This window comes from Falco biarmicus, unplaced genomic scaffold (assembly GCF_023638135.1).
Source record: "Falco biarmicus isolate bFalBia1 unplaced genomic scaffold, bFalBia1.pri scaffold_29, whole genome shotgun sequence".
NCBI classification, from domain to species: domain Eukaryota; kingdom Metazoa; phylum Chordata; class Aves; order Falconiformes; family Falconidae; genus Falco; species Falco biarmicus.
Genome location: NW_026611851.1, coordinates 1,394,313 through 1,415,661, shown reverse-complemented (window position 1 = coordinate 1,415,661; position 21,349 = coordinate 1,394,313).

Genomic DNA, 21,349 nt, shown 5'->3' with positions numbered 1-21,349 from the left:
CCGTCCCAGCCCTCCACAGCCCGTCCCAGCCCACCACAGCCCGTCCCAGCCCACCACAGCCTGTCCCAGCCCACCACTGCCCGTCTCAGCCCGTCCCAGGCCACCACAGCCCTTCCCAGCCCACTACAGCCCTCCACAGCACACCACAGCCCATCCCAGCCACCCACAGCCCACCACGGCCCGTCCCGGCCTGCCACGGCCCACCACGTCCCGCCACGGCCCACCACAGCCTGTCCCAGGCACCACAGCCCATCCCAGACTACCACAGCCCATCCCAGTGCACCACGGTCTGCCACAACCCGCCATACCCCACCACAGCTCGTCCCAGCTCGCCACAGTACACCACAGCCCGTCCCAGCCCACCACAGCCCACCACAGCCCGTCCCAGCCCACCACAACCCATCCCAGCCTACCACAGCCCGTCCCAGCCCAGTACAGCCTGCAACGGCCCACCACGGCCCGCCACAGCCACGGCCCATCACAGCCCGACACAGCCCGACACAGCCCACCACAGCCCATCACAGCCCATCACAGACGACCACAACTTGTCCCAGCCCACTACAGCCCTCCACAGCTTGTCCCAGCCCACCACAGCCCAGCCCAGCCCACCACAGCTTGTCCCATCCCACCAGAGCCCGTCCCAGCCCATCCAAGCCCAATCCGGCACACCACAGTCCGCCACGGCCCACCACGCCCCGCCAGAACACACCACGGCCCACCACAGCCCGCCACAGCCCACCACAGCCCTCCACGGCCCACGACAGCCCGCCACGGCCCACCACAGCCCGCCACGGCCCACCAACCACACCACTGCCCGTCCCAGCCCACCACAGCCCTCCACAGCACGTCCCAGCCGACCACAGCATGTCCCAGCCCACCACAGCCCCTCCCAGCCAACCACAGCCCGTCCCAGCCCACTACAGCCCATCCCAGCCCACCACAGCCCACCACAGCCCTCCACAACACGTCCCAGCCCACTACAGCCATCCACAGCTCGCCCCTGCCCTCCACAGCCCGTCCCAGCCCACCACAGCCCATCCCAGCACACCACAGCCCACCACAACCCTCCAAAGCACGTCCCAGCCCAGCACGGTCCACCACAGCCCGCCACGGCCCACCACGGCCCACCACAGCCCACCACGGCCTACCACGGCCCATCCCGGCCCGCCACGGCCCGTCCCAGCCCACCACTGCTTGTCCCGGCCTGCCACGGCCCACCACGGCCCGCCACAACCCACCACAGCCCGTCACAGGCCGCCACAGCCCATCCAAGACCGCCACAGCCCGTCCCAGCCCACCATAGCCCGTCCCAGCCCACCACAGCCCACCACGGCCCGCCACAGCCCACCACAGCCCACCACGGCCCACCACAGCCCTCCACGGCCCACCACAGCCCTCCACAGCCCACCACAGCCCTCCACAGCCTTCCACAGTCCACCACAGCCCTCCATCGCCCGCCAAGGCCCACCCCTGCCCGTCACAGGTTGTCCCAGACCGCCACAGACCGTTTCGGCCCGCCACAGCCCATCCAAGACCTCCACAGCCCGTCCCACTCCACTACAGCCCACCATAGCCCACCATAGCCTGTCCCAGCCCACCACACCTTATCCCAGCCCACCACAGCCCGTCCCAGCCCACCACAGCCCACCACAGCCCGTCCCAGCCCACCACAGCCCGTCCCAGCCCACCACAGCCCGTCCCAGCCCACAACAGCCCACCACAGCCCACCACAGCCCACCACAGCCCACCACAGCCCACCACAGCCCACAACAGCCCACAACAGCCCACCACAGCCGGTTCCAGCCCGACACAGAACACCACGGGCCGTCGCGGCCTGCCACGGAGCACCACGGCCCGCCACAACCCACTACGTCCCCCAACAGCCCGCCACGGCCCATTACGGGCCACAACAGGCTGTCACGACAAGCCATGGCCCACCACTGCCCGCCACGGCCCAACAAGGCCTGTCACGGCCCGTCACGGCCCACCACGGCCCGCCACAGGCCACCACAGCCCGTCCATGTCTACCACAGCCCGTCCCAGCCCACCACAGCCCGTCCCGGCTCACCACAACCCGTCCCGACCCACCACGGCCCACCACGGCCCACCCTGGCCCGCCACGGCCCGCCAGAGCCCACGCCGGCCCGTGACAGCCCGTCCCGGCCCGCCACAGCCTATCCTGGCCCGCCACAGCCCGTCCCAGCCTACCACAGCTTATCCCAGCAGACCGCAGCCCACCGAAGCCCACCACAGCCTGTCACAGCCCACCACAGCTAGTCCCAGCCCACCACAGCCCGTCACAGCCCACCACAGCCTGTCCCAGCCTACCACAGCCCACCACAGCCCACCACAGCCCATCCCAACCCATCGCAGACGGTCCCAGCCAACCACAACCCGTCCCAGCCCAACACAGCCCGTCCCAGCCCTCCACAGCCCGTCCCAGCCCACCACAGCCCGTCCCAGCCCACCACAGCCTGTCCCAGCCCACCACTGCCCGTCTCAGCCCGTCCCAGGCCACCACAGCCCTTCCCAGCCCACTACAGCCCTCCACAGCACACCACAGCCCATCCCAGCCACCCACAGCCCACCACGGCCCGTCCCGGCCTGCCACGGCCCACCACGTCCCGCCACGGCCCACCACAGCCTGTCCCAGGCACCACAGCCCATCCCAGACTACCACAGCCCATCCCAGTGCACCACGGTCTGCCACAACCCGCCATACCCCACCACAGCTCGTCCCAGCTCGCCACAGTACACCACAGCCCGTCCCAGCCCACCACAGCCCACCACAGCCCGTCCCAGCCCACCACAACCCATCCCAGCCTACCACAGCCCGTCCCAGCCCAGTACAGCCTGCAACGGCCCACCACGGCCCGCCACAGCCACGGCCCATCACAGCCCGACACAGCCCGACACAGCCCACCACAGCCCATCACAGCCCATCACAGACGACCACAACTTGTCCCAGCCCACTACAGCCCTCCACAGCTTGTCCCAACCCACCACAGCCCGTCGCAGCTCACCACAGCCCGTCCCAGCCCACCACAACCCTCCACAGCACGTCCCACCCACCACTGTCCACCACAGCCGCCACGGCCCACCACAGCCCACCACGGCCCACCATAGCCAACCACTGCCTGTCCCTGCCCACCACGGCCCGCCACAGCCCGCCACAGCTAGTCCCAGCCCACCACAGCCCGTCCCAGTCCACCACAGCCCGTCCCACCTCTACCACAGACTGTCCCAGATCGCCACGACCCCTCCCAGCCTACCACGGCACACCACAGCCCACCCCTTCCCATCCCAGCCGAAAACGACCCACCACGATAGACCACACCCCACCACGGCCCACCACACTTCACCACAGCCCATCCCACCACAGCACAGCCCACCACAGACCGTCCCAGCACACCACAGCCCGTCCCACCCCACCACAGAATGTCCCAGACCACCACAGCCCGTCCCAACCCACCACAGCCCGTCCCACAACACTACAGCCAGTCCCAGCTCATCTCCGCCCACCACAGCCCGTCCCAGCCCACCACAGCCCGTCCCAGTCCGTCCCAGCTCGTTCCCAGACCACCAGAACTCGTCTCAGCCCATCCCAGCCCACCACAGCCCGTCCCAGCCCGTCCCAGCCCACCACAGCCCTTCCCAGCACACCACAGCCCGTCCCACCCCGTCCCAGCCCGTCCCAGCCCACCAAGGCCCGTCCACGCCCACCACAGCCCGTCCCCACCCACCACAGCCCGTCCCAGCCCACCACAGCCCGTCGCAGCCCACCACAGCCCGTCCCAGCCCACCACATCTCTTCCCAGCCCACCACAGCCCGTCCCAGCCTACCACAGCCCACTACAGACCGTCCCAGGCCACCCAGCCCACCACAGCCTGTCCCAGTTCGTCCCAGCCTGTCCCAGCCCACCACAGCCCGTCCCTGCCCACCACAGCCCATCCCAACCCACCACAGCCCGTCCCAGCCCGTCCCAGCCCACCACAGCCCATCCTAGCCCAACACAGCCCACCACAGTTCACCACGGCCCGTCCCAGCCCACCACGACCCGTCCCAGCCCACCACGGCCCACCACAGCCCACCCCTTCCCATCCCGGCCCAAAACGACTCACTACGATCCACCACAGCCCACCACGGGCCACCACAATTCACCACGGCCCGTCCCAGCCCACCACAGTCCGTCCCAGCCTACAACGGCCCATCCCACCCCCGTCCCAGCCCGTCCCCGCCCACCACAACCCGTCCCAGCCCACCACAGCCCGTCCCAGCCCACCACAGCCCGTCCCAGCCCGTCCCAACCCGACCCAGCCCATCCTAGCCCAACACAGCCCACCACAGCTCGTCCCAGCCCATAACAGCCTGTCCCAGCCCGTCCCAGCCCGTCCCCCGCACCGACCACAAGAGCCCGTCCCAGCCCACCACAGCCCGTCCCAGCCCACTGCAGCCCGTCCCACCATACTACTGCCAGTTCCAGCCCGTCTCCGCCCACCACAGCCCATCCCCGCCCACCACAGCCCGTCCCAGACCACCACGGCCCACCACAGCCCACCACGGCCCACCACAGTTCACCACGGCCCGTCCCAGCCCACCACGACCCGTCCCAGCCCACCACGGCCCACCACAGCCCTCCACAACACGTCCCAGCCCACTACAGCCATCCACAGCTCGCCCCTGCCCTCCACAGCCCGTCCCAGCCCACCACAGCCCATCCCAGCACACCACAGCCCACCACAACCCTCCAAAGCACGTCCCAGCCCAGCACGGTCCACCACAGCCCGCCACGGCCCACCACGGCCCACCACAGCCCACCACGGCCTACCACGGCCCATCCCGGCCCGCCACGGCCCGTCCCAGCCCACCACTGCTTGTCCCGGCCTGCCACGGCCCACCACGGCCCGCCACAACCCACCACAGCCCGTCACAGGCCGCCACAGCCCATCCAAGACCGCCACAGCCCGTCCCAGCCCACCATAGCCCGTCCCAGCCCACCACAGCCCACCACGGCCCGCCACAGCCCACCACAGCCCACCACGGCCCACCACAGCCCTCCACAGCCCACCACAGCCCTCCACAGCCCACCACAGCCCTCCACAGCCTTCCACAGTCCACCACAGCCCTCCATCGCCCGCCAAGGCCCACCCCTGCCCGTCACAGGTTGTCCCATACCGCCACAGACCGTTTCGGCCCGCCACAGCCCATCCAAGACCTCCACAGCCCGTCCCAGTCCACTACAGCCCACCATAGCCCACAATAGCCTGTCCCAGCCCACCACACCTTATCCCAGCCCACCACAGCCCGTCCCAGCCCACCACAGCCCACCACAGCCCGTCCCAGCCCACCACAGCCCGTCCCAGCCCACAACAGCCCACCACAGCCCACCACAGCCCACCACAGCCCACCACAGCCCACCACAGCCCACAACAGCCCACCACAGCCGGTTCCAGCCCGACACAGAACACCACGGGCCGTCGCGGCCTGCCACGGAGCACCACGGCCCGCCACAACCCACTACGTCCCCCAACAGCCCGCCACGGCCCATTACGGGCCACAACAGGCTGTCACGACAAGCCACGGCCCACCACTGCCCGCCACGGCCCAACAAGGCCTGTCACGGCCCGTCACGGCCCACCACGGCCCGCCACAGGCCACCACAGCCCGTCCATGTCTACCACAGCCCGTCCCAGCCCACCACAGCCCGTCCCGGCTCACCACAACCCGTCCCGACCCACCACGGCCCACCACGGCCCACCCTGGCCCGCCACGGCCCGCCAGAGCCCACGCCGGCCCATGACAGCCCGTCCCGGCCCGCCACAGCCTATCCTGGCCCGCCACAGCCCGTCCCAGCCTACCACAGCTTATCCCAGCAGACCGCAGCCCACCGAAGCCCACCACAGCCTGTCACAGCCCACCACAGCTAGTCCCAGCCCACCACAGCCCGTCACAGCCCACCACAGCCTGTCCCAGCCTACCACAGCCCACCACAGCCCACCACAGCCCATCCCAACCCATCGCAGACGGTCCCAGCCAACCACAACCCGTCCCAGCCCAACACAGCCCGTCCCAGCCCTCCACAGCCCGTCCCAGCCCACCACAGCCCGTCCCAGCCCACCACAGCCTGTCCCAGCCCACCACTGCCCGTCTCAGCCCGTCCCAGGCCACCACAGCCCTTCCCAGCCCACTACAGCCCTCCACAGCACACCACAGCCCATCCCAGCCACCCACAGCCCACCACGGCCCGTCCCGGCCTGCCACGGCCCACCACGTCCCGCCACGGCCCACCACAGCCTGTCCCAGGCACCACAGCCCATCCCAGACTACCACAGCCCATCCCAGTGCACCACGGTCTGCCACAACCCGCCATACCCCACCACAGCTCGTCCCAGCTCGCCACAGTACACCACAGCCCGTCCCAGCCCACCACAGCCCACCACAGCCCGTCCCAGCCCACCACAACCCATCCCAGCCTACCACAGCCCGTCCCAGCCCAGTACAGCCTGCAACGGCCCACCACGGCCCGCCACAGCCACGGCCCATCACAGCCCGACACAGCCCGACACAGCCCACCACAGCCCATCACAGCCCATCACAGACGACCACAACTTGTCCCAGCCCACTACAGCCCTCCACAGCTTGTCCCAACCCACCACAGCCCGTCGCAGCTCACCACAGCCCGTCCCAGCCCACCACAACCCTCCACAGCACGTCCCACCCACCACTGTCCACCACAGCCGCCACGGCCCACCACAGCCCACCACGGCCCACCATAGCCAACCACTGCCTGTCCCTGCCCACCACGGCCCGCCACAGCCCGCCACAGCTAGTCCCAGCCCACCACAGCCCGTCCCAGTCCACCACAGCCCGTCCCACCTCTACCACAGACTGTCCCAGATCGCCACGACCCCTCCCAGCCTACCACGGCACACCACAGCCCACCCCTTCCCATCCCAGCCGAAAACGACCCACCACGATAGACCACACCCCACCACGGCCCACCACACTTCACCACAGCCCATCCCACCACAGCACAGCCCACCACAGACCGTCCCAGCACACCACAGCCCGTCCCACCCCCACCACAGAATGTCCCAGACCACCACAGCCCGTCCCAACCCACCACAGCCCGTCCCACAACACTACAGCCAGTCCCAGCTCATCTCCGCCCACCACAGCCCGTCCCAGCCCACCACAGCCCGTCCCAGTCCGTCCCAGCTCGTTCCCAGACCACCAGAACTCGCCTCAGCCCATCCCAGCCCACCACAGCCCGTCCCAGCCCGTCCCAGCCCACCACAGCCCTTCCCAGCACACCACAGCCCGTCCCACCCCGTCCCAGCCCGTCCCAGCCCACCAAGGCCCGTCCACGCCCACCACAGCCCGTCCCCACCCACCACAGCCCGTCCCAGCCCACCACAGCCCGTCGCAGCCCACCACAGCCCGTCCCAGCCCACCACATCTCTTCCCAGCCCACCACAGCCCGTCCCAGCCCACCACAGCCCACTACAGACCGTCCCAGCCCACCCAGCCCACCACAGCCTGTCCCAGTTCGTCCCAGCCTGTCCCAGCCCACCACAGCCCGTCCCTGCCCACCACAGCCCATCCCAACCCACCACAGCCCGTCCCAGCCCGTCCCAGCCCACCACAGCCCATCCTAGCCCAACACAGCCCACCACAGTTCACCACGGCCCGTCCCAGCCCACCACGGCCCGTCCCAGCCCACCACGGCCCACCACAGCCCACCCCTTCCCATCCCGGCCCAAAACGACTCACTACGATCCACCACAGCCCACCACGGGCCACCACAATTCACCACGGCCCGTCCCAGCCCACCACAGTCCGTCCCAGCCTACAACGGCCCATCCCACCCCGTCCCAGCCCGTCCCCGCCCACCACAACCCGTCCCAGCCCACCACAGCCCGTCCCAGCCCACCACAGCCCGTCCCAGCCCGTCCCAACCCGACCCAGCCCATCCTAGCCCAACACAGCCCACCACAGCTCGTCCCAGCCCATAACAGCCTGTCCCAGCCCGTCCCAGCCCGTCCCCCGCCCGACCACAAGAGCCCGTCCCAGCCCACCACAGCCCGTCCCAGCCCACTGCAGCCCGTCCCACCATACTACTGCCAGTTCCAGCCCGTCTCCGCCCACCACAGCCCATCCCCGCCCACCACAGCCCGTCCCAGACCACCACGGCCCACCACAGCCCACCACGGCCCACCACAGTTCACCACGGCCCGTCCCAGCCCACCACGACCCGTCCCAGCCCACCACGGCCCACCACAGCCCACCCCTTCCCATCCCGGCCCCAAATGACCTACCACGATCCACCACAGCCCACCACGGACCACCACAGTTCACCACGGCCCGTCCCAGCCCACCACAGCCCACCACAGTTCACCACAGCCCGTTCCAGCCCACCACAGTCCGTCCCAGCCCACAACAGCCCGTCCCAGCCCGTCCCAGCCCACCACAGCCCATCCCCGCCCACCACAGCCCGTCCCAGCCCACCATAGCCCGTCCCCGCCCACCACAGCCCGTCCCAGCCCACCACAGCCCGTCCCAGCCCACCACAGCCCGTCCCAGCCCGTCCCAGCCAACCACAGCACACCACAGCCCACAACAACCCGTCCCAGCCCACCACAGCCCGTCCCAACCCGTCCCAGCCCACCACAGCCCTTCCCAGCTCACCAGAGCCCGTCCCAGCGCACCACACCCTACCACACCCCACCACAGCACACGACAGCCCACCACAGCACACCACAGCCCACCATAGCCCACTACAGCCTGTCCCAGCCCCCCACGGCCCACCACAGCCAACCACAGACCACAACAGCCCACCACGGCCCACCACGGACGGTCCCCAGCCCACCACGACCCGTCCCAGCCCACCACGGCCCACCACAGTTCACCACGGCCCATCCAAGCCCACCACGGTCCACCATAGCCCATCCCAACCACCCACAGCCCACCACAGCCCACCACAGCCCGTCCCAGGCCACCACAGCCAGTCCCAGGCCACCACAGCCCGTCCCAGCCCGTCCCAGCCTGTTTAAGCCCACCACGGCCCGCCACGGCCCGCCATAGCCTGCCACAACCCGTCCCAGCCCGCCACAGACCGTCCCAGCCCGCCACAGCCCGTCCCAGCACACTACAGCCCACCACAAACCAGCACAGCCCACCATACCCCGTTCCAGTCTGCCGCAGCCTGTCCCAGCCCACCACATCCCTTCCCAGCCCACCACAACCCGTCCCAGCCCACCACAGCCCACCACAGACCGTCCCAGCCCACTCAGCCCACCACAGCCTGTCCCAGCCCGTCCCAGCCTGTCCGAGCCCACCACAGCCCGTCCCAGCCCGCCACAGACCGTCCCAGCCCGCCACAGACCGTCCCAGCACGCCACAGCCCGTCCCAGCCCACCACAGCCCACCACAAACCACCACAGCCCGTCCCAGCCCACCACAGCCCAGTACAGCCCACTACAGCCCACCACAGCCCGCCACAGCCCGTCCCAGCCCACCACAGCCCGTCCCAGCCCGTCCCAGCCCGTCCCAGCCCACCACAGCCGGTCCCAGCCCACCACAGCCAGTCCCAGCCCACCACAGCTCACCACAGCCCACCACAGCCCACCACAGCCAGTCCCAGCCAACCACAGCACACCACAGCCCACCACAGCCAGTCCCAGCCCACCACAGCCCGTCCCAGCCCACCACAGACCAGTACAGCTTACCACAGCCCAGCACAGCCCGTCACATCCCACCACAGCCCACCACAGCCCGTCCCAGCCTACCAAAGCCCGTCCCAGCCTACCAAAGCCGGTCCCAGCCCTCCACAGCCCATCCCAGCCCGCCACAGCCCACCACAGCCTGCCCCAGCCCGTCCAAGCCCACCACAGCCCGTCACAACCCACCACAACTCATCCCAGCCCACCACAGGCTGTCCAAACTCACCAAAGCTTGTCCCAGCACACCACAGCCCACCGAAGCCCACCACAGCCCGTCAAAGCCCACCACAGCTAGTCTCGGCCCACCACAGCCCGTCACAGCCCACCACAGCCTGTCCCAACCCACCACAGCCCACCACAGCACACAACAGCCCGTCCCAGCCGAACACAGCCTATTCCAGCCCGTCCCAGACCACCAGAGCCCACCACAGTTTACCACAGGCCACCACAGCCCTACCCAGCCAACCACAGACCGTCCCAGCCCACCACAGCCCGTCACAGCCCACCACAGCCCGTCACAGCCCACCGCAGCCCGTCCCAGCCCACCACAGCCCGTCCCAGCCTACCAAAGCCCATCCCAGCCCTCCACAGCCCATCCCAGCCCGCCACAGACCACCACAGCCCACAACTGCCCCTCACAGGTTGTCCCAGACCGCCACAGCCCGTTTCAGCCCACCACAGCCCATCCAAGACCTCCACATCCCGTCCCAGCCCACCAAGGCCCGTACCAGCCAACCACAGCCCACCACAGCCCACCACTGCCCGTCCCTGCCCGCCACGGCCCACCACAGCCCACCACGTCCCATCACAGCCCACCACTGCTCGTCCATGCCCGCCACAGACCACCCTGACCTGCCACAGCCTACCACAGCCCGCCACACCTTGCCAGAGCCCACCACGGCCCGTCAAAGCCCGTCCCAGCCCGCCACAGCCCACCACAGCCCGACACAGCCCACCACGGCCCATCACAGCCAGTCTCAGCCCGCCACAGCCCGTCCCAACCCACCACAGCCCACCCAGCCCTCCACAGCAAGTCCCAGCCCACCATGGCCCACGACAGCCCGCCACGGACCACCACAGCCCACCACACCAGACCACTGCCCGTCCCTGCCCACCACAGCCAACCACAGCCCTCTACAGCATGTCCCAGCCCACCACAACACGTCCCAGCCCGCCACAGACTATCCCAGCCCACCAAAGCCCATCCCAGCCCGCGACAGCTAGTCACATCCCACCACAGCCCGCCACAGCCCACCACAGCCTGTCCCAGCCAGCCACAGCTCATCCCAGCCCACCACAACCCGTCCCAGCCCACCACGACTCGTCCCAGCCCTCCACGGCCCACCACAGCCCACCCCTTCCCATCCCGGCCCAAAACGACCCACCACGATCCACCACAGTCCACCACGGCCCACCACAATTCACCACGGCCCGTCCCAGCCCACCACAGCTCGTCCCAGCACACCACAGCCCGTCCCAGCCCACCACAGCTCGTCCCACCCCGTCCCAGGCCGTCCCAGCCCACCACAGCCCATTGCAGCACATCACAGCTCGTTCCTGACCACCAGAGCCCGTCCCAGCCCGTCCCAGCCCACCTCAAGCTCACCAGAACCCACCACAGCCCACCACAGCCTGTCCCAGACCACCACGGCCCACCACAGCCCGTCCCAGTCCACCACGGCCCGTCCCAGCCCACCACGGCCCACCACGGCCTGTCCCAGCACACCACAGCCCGTCCCAGCACACCACAGCCCGTCCCAGCCCGTACCAGACCACCACAGCCCGTGCCAGCCCACCACAGCCCACCACAGCTTGTCCCAGCCCACCACATCTTATACCCGCCTACCACAGCCCGTCCCAGGCCACCACAGCTTGTCGCAGCTCACCAAAGCCCGTCCCAGCCCACCATGGCCCGTCCCAGGCCACCACAGCCCGTTCCAGCTCAACAAAGCCTGTCCCAGCCCACCACAATTTGTCCCAGCTCACTACAGCCCACCACAGCCCGTCCCAGACCGACACAGCTCATCCCAGCCCACCAAGGCCTGTCCCCGCCTGCCACGCCCCGCCACGGCCTGCCACGGCCCACCAGAGCCCACCGCGGCCCGTCCCAGCCCGTCCCAGCCCGCCACGGCCCGTCCCAGCCCATCCCAGCCCGTCCCAGCCTGCCACAGCCCATCCCAGCCCACCACAGCCCGTCCCAGCCCGCCACAGTTAGTCCCAGCCCGCAACACCGCACCAGAGCCCGTCCCAGCCCGCCACAGCCCACCACAGCCCATCCCAGCCCACCACAGCCCATCCCACCTCACCAAAGGCGACCACAGCCCACCACAGCCCGTCCCAGACCACCACAACCCGTCCCAGCCCACCACGGCCCGTCCCAGCCCACCACGGCTCGTCCCAGCCCACCACGGCCCGCCTCAGACCGTCCCAGCCCGCCTCAGACCGTCCCAGCCCACCACAGCTTATCCCAGCCCACCACAGCTTATCCCAGCCTGTCCCAGCCCACCACAGCCCCTACCAGCCCACCACAGCCCGTCCCAGCTCACCAATGGTGACCACAGACCACCACAGCCCGTCCCTGACCACCACAACCCGTCCCAGCCCACCACGGCCCGTCCCAGCCCACCACGGCCCGTCCCAGCCCACCACGGCCCGCCTCAGACCGTCCCAGCCCACCACAGCCCATCCCAGCTTACAACAGCCCACCACGGCCCGGCCCGGCCCGCCACGGCCCGTCCGAGCCCACCACGGCCTGTCCCAGCCCGCCGCGGCCCGTCCGAGCCCACCACAGCCTGTCCCAGCCCACCGTGGCTCGTCCCAGCCCGTCCCAGCCCGTCCCAGCCCGTCCCGGCCCACCACAGGCCGTCCCGGCCCACCACGGCCCGTCCCGGCCCACCACGGCCCGTCCTGGCCCACCACAGACCGTCCCAGCCCACCTGTGTTAGGAACAATATCTCACCTTCTTGATGTTGGCACCTCCTTTCCCTACGATGTTCTTGTGGAACTGTTTGCAGATGGGGACAGAAATAGAAAAGCTGTTTTCAACCTAAGGGAGAAAGGAAGGGAGTGCTGAAGATTACACTGTCGTGGCAAGGGAGGCCCGACTTCAGGAGCTCTGATAAACGAGCTTTTGAAAACAGGCTTAGACCCAGGGAAGTTCTCTATACAAGGGACTTTTGTAAGACTAAACAAAGGCAAGGACGTTCCCCTATAGCCTTCCCATAACAGGTACTATCCCCCTGCCTCCATTCAGCCAAAACAGCGCCGACAGCTCCCTCCTCTTGAGGTGTTTTAGCTCTACCCAAGCCAGTAGAGCTCTGCTTTGCCCCAGGGTTATCCAGGCACGTAGGAGGGAAGAGCAGGCAGAAGACCTCCTTACCAGGTCTGCCACCATCTTTTCCATCGCAGCCTACCACAGCCCGTCTCAGCTCAACACAACCCTTCCCAGCCCACCACACCCACCACAGCCCGTCCCAGCCGTTCCAGCCCACCACAGCCCGTCCCACCCCACCACGGCCTGTCCCGGCCCCCCTCGGCCCGTCCCGGCCCAGCACGGCCCACAAGAGCCAGTCCCGGCACGGCACGGCCCGGCCCGTCACAGACCACCAGAGCCCGGCCCGGCACGGCACGGCACGGCCCAGACCACCAGAGCCTGTCCCGGCCCGGCACAGCCCACCACGGCCCGGCCCAGCCCGTCCCGAACCAGCCCACCACAGCCCGGCCCGGCCCGTCCCAGCACAGCCCGTCCCATCCCAGCCCACCACAACCCGTCACGGCCCATCCCAGCACAGCCCGTCCCAGCCCGTCCCGGCCCACCACAGCCCGCCACAGCCCGCCACAGCCCACCACAGCCCGCCACAGACCGCCCCAGCACACCACAGCCCACCTCAACACGTCTCAGCCCACCACAGCTCACCATAGCCCGTCTCAGCTCACCACAGCCCACCACAGCCCGTCCCAACCCACCACAGCCCACCACAGCCCGTCCCAGCTCGTCCCAGCCCACAACAGCCCACCACCACCCGTTGCAGCCCACCACAGCCCGTCGCAGCCCACCACAGCCCCTCCCAGCCCACCACAGCCTGTCCCAGCCCACCACAGCCCATCTCAAGCTCACCAGAACCCACCACGTCCCACCACAGCCCACCACAGCCAGTCCCAGCCCATCCCAGCCCGTCCCAGCCCACCACAGCCCGTCCTAGCCCACCACAGACCGTCCCAGCCCACCACAGACCGTTCCAGCCCACCACAGCCACCAAAGCCCGTCTAAGCTCACCAGAACTCACCACAGGCCACCACGGCCCATCCCAGACCACCACGGCCCACCACGGCCGTTTCCAGCCCACCAAGGCCCGTCCCAGCCCACCACAGCCCGTCCCTAAACACCATAGCCCACCAAAGCCCGTCTAAGCTCACCAGAACCCACCACAGCCCACCACATCCCACCACAGTCCGTCCCGGCCCACTACAACTCGTCCCAGCCCAGCACAGCCCACCACAGCCAGTCCCAGCCCACCACAGCCCGTCCCTGAAGCACCACAGCCCGTCCCAGCCCACCACAACCCGTCCCAGCCCACCACAGCCCGTCCCAGCCCACCACAGCCCGTCCCAGCCCACCACAGACCACCACAGACCGTCCCAGCCCACCACGGCCCATCCCAGCCCACCACAACCCGTCCCAGCCCACCACAACCCGTCCCAGCCCACCACAGCCCGTCCCAGCCCACCACAGCACACCACAGCCCACCACAGTACGTCTCAGCCCACACCAGCACGTCCCAGCCTGTCCCAGCCTGTTCCACACGACCACAGCCCACCATAGCCCACCACAGCCAATCCCAGCCCACCACAGCCTGTCCAAGCCCACCACAGACCACCACAGCCAGTGCCAGCCCACCACAGATTGTCCCAGCCCACCACAGCCCGTCCCGGCCCACCACAGCCCACCACAGTCCGTCCCGGCCCACTACAACTCGTCCCAGCCCAGCACAGCCCACCACAGCCAGTCCCAGCCCACCACAGCCCGTCCCTGAAGCACCACAGCCCGTCCCAGCCCACCACAACCCGTCCCAGCCCACCACAGCCCGTCCCAGCCCACCACAGCCCGTCCCAGCCCACCACAGACCACCACAGACCGTCCCAGCCCACCACGGCCCATCCCAGCCCACCACAACCCGTCCCAGCCCACCACAACCCGTCCCAGCCCACCACAGCCCGTCCCAGACCACCACAGCACACCACAGCCCACCACAGTACGTCTCAGCCCACACCAGCACGTCCCAGCCTGTCCCAGCCTGTTCCACACGACCACAGCCCACCATAGCCCACCACAGCCAATCCCAGCCCACCACAGCCTGTCCAAGCCCACCACAGACCACCACAGCCAGTGCCAGCCCACCACAGATTGTCCCAGCCCACCACAGCCCGTCCCGGCCCACCACAGCCCACCACCGACCGTCCCAGCCCACCAAAGCCCGTCCCAGTTTACCACAGCCCACCACAGCCCGTCCCCGCCCACCAGGGCCTGTCCCCACCTAACACAGCCCACCACGGCCCACCACAGCCCACCTCAGCCCACCACAGCCCGTCCAAGCCCACCACAGCCCGTCCCCGCCCACCACAACTTGTACCCGCCCACTACGGCCCTTCCCGGCCCACCACGGCCCGTCCCGGCCAACCAAGACCGGTCCCGGCCCACCACGGCCCGTCCTAACCCACCACGGCCCAGCCCAGCCCACCACAACCCACCACAGCCCATTACAGCTTACCACAGCCCGTCCCAACCCACCACAGCCCGTTCCAGCCCACCACGGACCGTACCCGCCCACCACAGCCTGTCCCCGACCACCACAGCACGTCCAGGCCCGTCCCAGCCCACCACAACCCGTCAACGCCCACCACAACCCGTCACCGCCCACCACAACCCGTCTAAGGCGTCCCAGCCCGTCCCAGCACATCTCAGCCCGTCCCAGCCCACCAGAACTCGTCCCAGCCCACCACAGCCCACCACAGCCCGTCCCCGACCACCACAGCACGTCCAGGCCCGTCCCAGCCCACCACAACCCGTAAACGCCCACCACAACCCGTCACCGCCCACCACAACCCGTCTAAGGCGTCCCAGCCCGTCCCAGCCCATCTCAGCCCGTCCCAGCCCACCAGAACTCGTCCCAGCCCACCACAGCCCACCACAGCCCGTCCCAGCCCACCACAGCCCGTCCCAGCCTGTCCCAGCCCACCACAGCCCGTCCCAGCGCGTCCCAGCCCGTCCCGGCCCACCACAGCCAACCACAGCCCGTCCCAGCTCACCACATCCCGTCATAGCCCACCACACCCCGTCCCAGCCCCCCACAGCTCACCACAGTTCACCACGGCCCGTCCCAGCCCAGAACGGCCCACCACTGCACACCACAGCCCGTCCCAGCCCACCACTGCCCGACCCGGACCACGACATCCCGTCCCAGCCCACCACAATTCGTCCCAGCGCACCACAGCCCGTCCAAGCCCACCATGGCCCGTCCCAGCCCACCACGGCGCGTCCCAGCCCACCACAGCCCGTCCCAGCCCGTGCCAGCCCATCCCAGCCCACCACAGCCCACCACAGCCCGTCCCAGCACACCACAGCCTACAACAGCACGTCCCGGCCCACCAAAGCCCGTCCCAGCCCACTACGGTACACCACGGCCCGTCCAGGCCCATCACCGCCCGTCCCGGCCCACCATGGTCCGTCCCGGCCCACCGCGGCCCACCTCAGCCCGTCCCAGCCCACCACTGCCCGTCCCAGCCCACCACAGCCTGTCCCAGCCCACCACAGCCCGTCCCAGCCCACCACAGCCCGTCCCAGCCCATCCCAGCTCGTCCCAGCCCACCACAGGCCTTCCCAGCCCCTCCCAGACCCTCAGAGCTGGCCCAGCCTGTTTCAGCCCATCCCAGACCGTCTCAGCTCACCACACCCCACCACAGCCCATCCCAGCCCACCACGGCCTGTTCCAGCACACCACGGCCCGTCCCAGCCCACAACGGCCCACCACGACAGATCTCAACCCACCACAGCCTGTCCAAGCCCACCACAGCCCTCCAAAGCTCTCCACAGCCCGTCCGAACCCACCACAGACTGTCTCAGCTCATCACAACCCAACACAGCGCACCAGAGCCCGTCCCAACCCACCACAGCCCAGCCCAGCCCACCACGGCCCACCACAACCCACCACAGCTTACCACAGCCCACCACAGTTCACCATGGCACACCACGGCACGTCATAGCCCACCACAGCCTGTCCCAGCCCACCACGGCCCACCACAGCCCACCGCATCCCGTCCCAGCCCACCACAGCCCGTCCCAGCCCACCACAGCCCGTCCCAGCCCACCACAGCCCATCCCAGCCCTCCACAGCACTTTTCAGCCCACCACAGCCCACCACAGCTTGTCCCAGCCAACCAGAGCCCGTCCCAGCCCACCACAGCCCGTCTCAGCCCACCACAGTCCACCCCAACTTGTCCCAGCCCACCACAGTCCGTCCCAGCCCACCACAGCCCGTCCAAGCACACCACAGCCCACGACAGCCCTTCCCAGCCCGTCCCAGCCCACCACAGCCCGTCCGAGCCCACCACAGCCCGTCCCAGCCCACGACAGCCCATCCCAGCACACCACAGCCTACCACAGCACGTCACGGCCCACCAGAGCCAGTCCCAGCCCACCACAGCCCGTCCCAGCCAACCACAGCCCGTCCCAGCCCTTCCCAGCCCACCACAGCCCGTCCCAGCCCTTCCCAGCCCACCACAGCACGTCCCAGCCCACCACAGCGCATCCCAGCCCACCACAGCGCATCCCAGCCCACCACAGCGCATCCCAGCCCACCACAGCCCGTTTCCGCCCACCACAGCCCACCACAGCTTGTCCCAGCCCACCGCAGTCCGTCCCAGCCCACCGCAGCCCGTCCCAGAACACCACAGTCCGTCCCAGCCCACCACAGCCCGTCCCAGCCCACCAAAGCCCACCACAGCCCGTCCCAGCCCACCACAGCTTGTCCCAGCCCACCACAGCCCGTCCCCGCCCACCACAGCCCGTCCCTGCCCACCACAACTTGTCCCCGCCCACCACAACTTGTCCCCACCCACTACGGCCCTTCCTGGCCCACCACGGCCCGTCCCAGCCAACCAAGACCGGTCCCGGCCCACCACGGCACGTCCCAACCCACCACGGCCCAGCCCAGCCCACCACAACCCACCACAGCCCATTACAGCTTACCACAGCCCGTCCCAACCCACCACAGCCTGTTCCAGCCCACCACAGACTGTGCCCGCCCACCACAGCACATACAAGCCCGTCCCAGCCCACCACAACCCGTCAACGCCCACCACAACCCGTCACAGCCCACCACAGCCCGTCCAAGGCGTCCCAGCCCGTCCCAGCCCATGTCAGCCCGTCCCAGCCCACCAGAACTCGTCCCAGCCCACCACAGCCCGTCCCAGCCCACCAAAGCCCGTCCCAGCCCACCACAGCCCACCAAAGCCCGTCCCCGCCCACCACAACCCGTCCAAGGCGTCCCAGCCCGTCCCAGCCCATGTCAGCCCGTCCCAGCCCACCACAACTCGTCCCAGCCCACCACAGGCCACTACAGCACACCACAGCCTACCGCAGACCACCACAGCCCGTCACAGCTCGTCCCAACCCATCACAGCCCGTCACAGCCCGTCTCAGCCCACAACAGCCCGTCCCAGCCAAACACAGTCCGTCCCATCCCACCACAGCCCGTCCCAGCCAACAACAGACCATTCCAGACCAGCAGAGCCTATCCCTGCCCACCAAAGCCCGTCCCCGCCCACCACAGCCCTTTCCCACCCACCACGGCCCGTCCCCGCCCACCACGGCCCGTCCCAGCCCACCACGGCCCGTCCCAGCTCACCACAGCCCGTCCCAGCCCATGCCAGCCCACCACAGCCCACTACAGACCGTCCAAGCCCTTCCCAGCCCGTCGCAGCCCGTAACAGCCCACCACAGCCCGTCCCAGCCCACCACAGCCCTTCCCAGCCCACCACAGCCCATCCCAGCACACCACAGCCTACCACAGCACGTACCGGCCCACCAGAGCCTGTCCCAGCCCACCACAGCGCGTCCCAGCCCACCACAGCGCGTCCCAGCCCACCACAGCCCGTCCCAGCCCACCACGGCCCGTCCCAGCCCACCACGGCCCGTCCCAGCCCGTCCCAGCCCACGACAGCCCGTCCCAGCCCACCACAGCCCGTCCCAGCACACCACAGCCTACCACAGCACGTACCGGCCCACCAGAGCCTGTCCCAGCCCACCACAGCACGTCGCAGCCCACCACAGCGCGTCGCAGCCCACCACAGCGCGTCCCAGCCCACCACAGCCCGTCCCAGCCTGCCACGGCCCGTCCCAGCCCACCACGGCCCGTCCCAGCCCGTCCCAGCCCACGACAGCCCGTCCCAGCCCACCACAGCCCGTCCCAGCACACCACAGCCTACAACAGCACGTCCCGGCCCACCAAAGCCCGTCCCAGCCCACTACGGTCCACCACGGCCCACCACAACCCATCACGGCCCGTCCCGGCCAACCATGGTCCGTCCCGGCCCACCGCGGCCCACCTCAGCCCACCACAGCCCATCCCAGCCCACCACAGCCCGTCCCAGCCCACCACTGCCCGTCCCAGCCCACCACAGGCCACTACAGCACACCACAGCCTACCGCAGACCACCACAGCCCGTCCCAGCCCACCACAGCCCGTCCCAGCACACCACAGCCTACAACAGCACGTCCCGGCCCACCAAAGCCCGTCCCAGCCCACTACTGTCCACCACGTCCCGTCCAGGCCCATCACCGCCCGTCCCGGCCCTCATGGTCCGTCCCGGCCCACCGCGGCCCACCTCAGCCCACCACAGCGCGTCGCAGCCCACCACAGCCCGTCCCAGCCCACCACTGCCCGTCCCAGCCCACCACTGCCCGTCCCAGCCCACCACTGCCCGTCCCAGCCCGTCCCAGCTCGTCCCAGCCCACCACAGGCCTTCCCAGCCCCTCCCAGACCCCCAGAGCCGGCCCAGCCCGTTTCAGCCCCTCCCAGACCGTCTCAGTTCACCACACCCCACCACAGCCCATCCCAGCCCACCACGGCCTGTTCCAGCCCACCAGAGCCCGTCCCAGTCCACCAGAGCCCGTCCCAACCTACCACAGCTTGTCCCGGCCCACCATAGCCCATCCCGGCCCACCACAGCCCGTCCCGGCCCACCAGAGCCCGTCTCAGCACACCGCAGCCCGTCCTGGCTCACCACGGCCCGTCCCGTCCAACCACAGCCCACCACAGCCCGTCGCAGCCCACCACAGCGCGTCCCAGCCCACCACAGCCCGTCCCAGCCCACCACGGCCCGTCCCAGCCCACCACGGCCCGTCCCAGCCCGTCCCAGCCCACGACAGCCCGTCCCAGCCCACCACAGCCCATCCCAGCCCACCACGGCCTGTTCCAGCACACCACGGCCCGTCCCAGCCCACAACGGCCCACCACGACAGATCTCAACCCACCACAGCCTGTCCAAGCCCACCACAGCCCTCCAAAGCTCTCCACAGCCCGTCCGAACCCACCACAGACTGTCTCAGCTCATCACAACCCAACACAGTGCACCAGAGCCCGTCCCAACCCACCACAGCCCAGCCCAGCCCACCACGGCCCACCACAACCCACCACAGCTTACCACAGCCCACCACAGTTCACCATGGCACACCACGGCACGTCATAGCCCACCACAGCCTGTCCCAGCCCACCACGGCCCACCACAGCCCACCGCATCCCGTCCCAGCCCACCACAGCCCGTCCCAGCCCACCACAGCCCGTCCCAGCCCACCACAGCCCGTCCCAGCCCACCACAGCCCATCCCAGCCCTCCACAGCACTTTTCAGCCCACCACAGCCCACCACAGCTTGTCCCAGCCAACCAGAGCCCGTCCCAGCCCACCACAGCCCGTCTCAGCCCACCACAGTCCACCCCAACTTGTCCCAGCCCACCACAGTCCGTCCCAGCCCACCACAGCCCGTCCAAGCACACCACAGCCTGTCCCAGCCCTTCCCAGCCCGTCCCAGCCCACCACAGCCCGTCCGAGCCCACCACAGCCCGTCCCAGCCCACGACAGCCCATCCCAGCACACCACAGCCTACCACAGCACGTCACGGCCCACCAGAGCCAGTCCCAGCCCACCACAGCCCGTCCCAGCCAACCACAGCCCGTCCCAGCCCTTCCCAGCCCACCACAGCACGTCCCAGCCCACCACAGCGCATCCCAGCCCACCACAGCGCATCCCAGCCCACCACAGCGCATCCCAGCCCACCACAGCGCATCCCAGCCCACCACAGCCCGTTTCCGCCCACCACAGCCCACCACAGCTTGTCCCAGCCCACCGCAGTCCGTCCCAGCCCACCGCAGCCCGTCCCAGAACACCACAGTCCGTCCCAGCCCACCACAGCCCGTCCCAGCCCACCAAAGCCCACCACAGCCCGTCCCAGCCCACCACAGCTTGTCCCAGCCCACCACAGCCCGTCCCCGCCCACCACAGCCCGTCCCTGCCCACCACAACTTGTCCCCGCCCACCACAACTTGTCCCCACCCACTACGGCCCTTCCTGG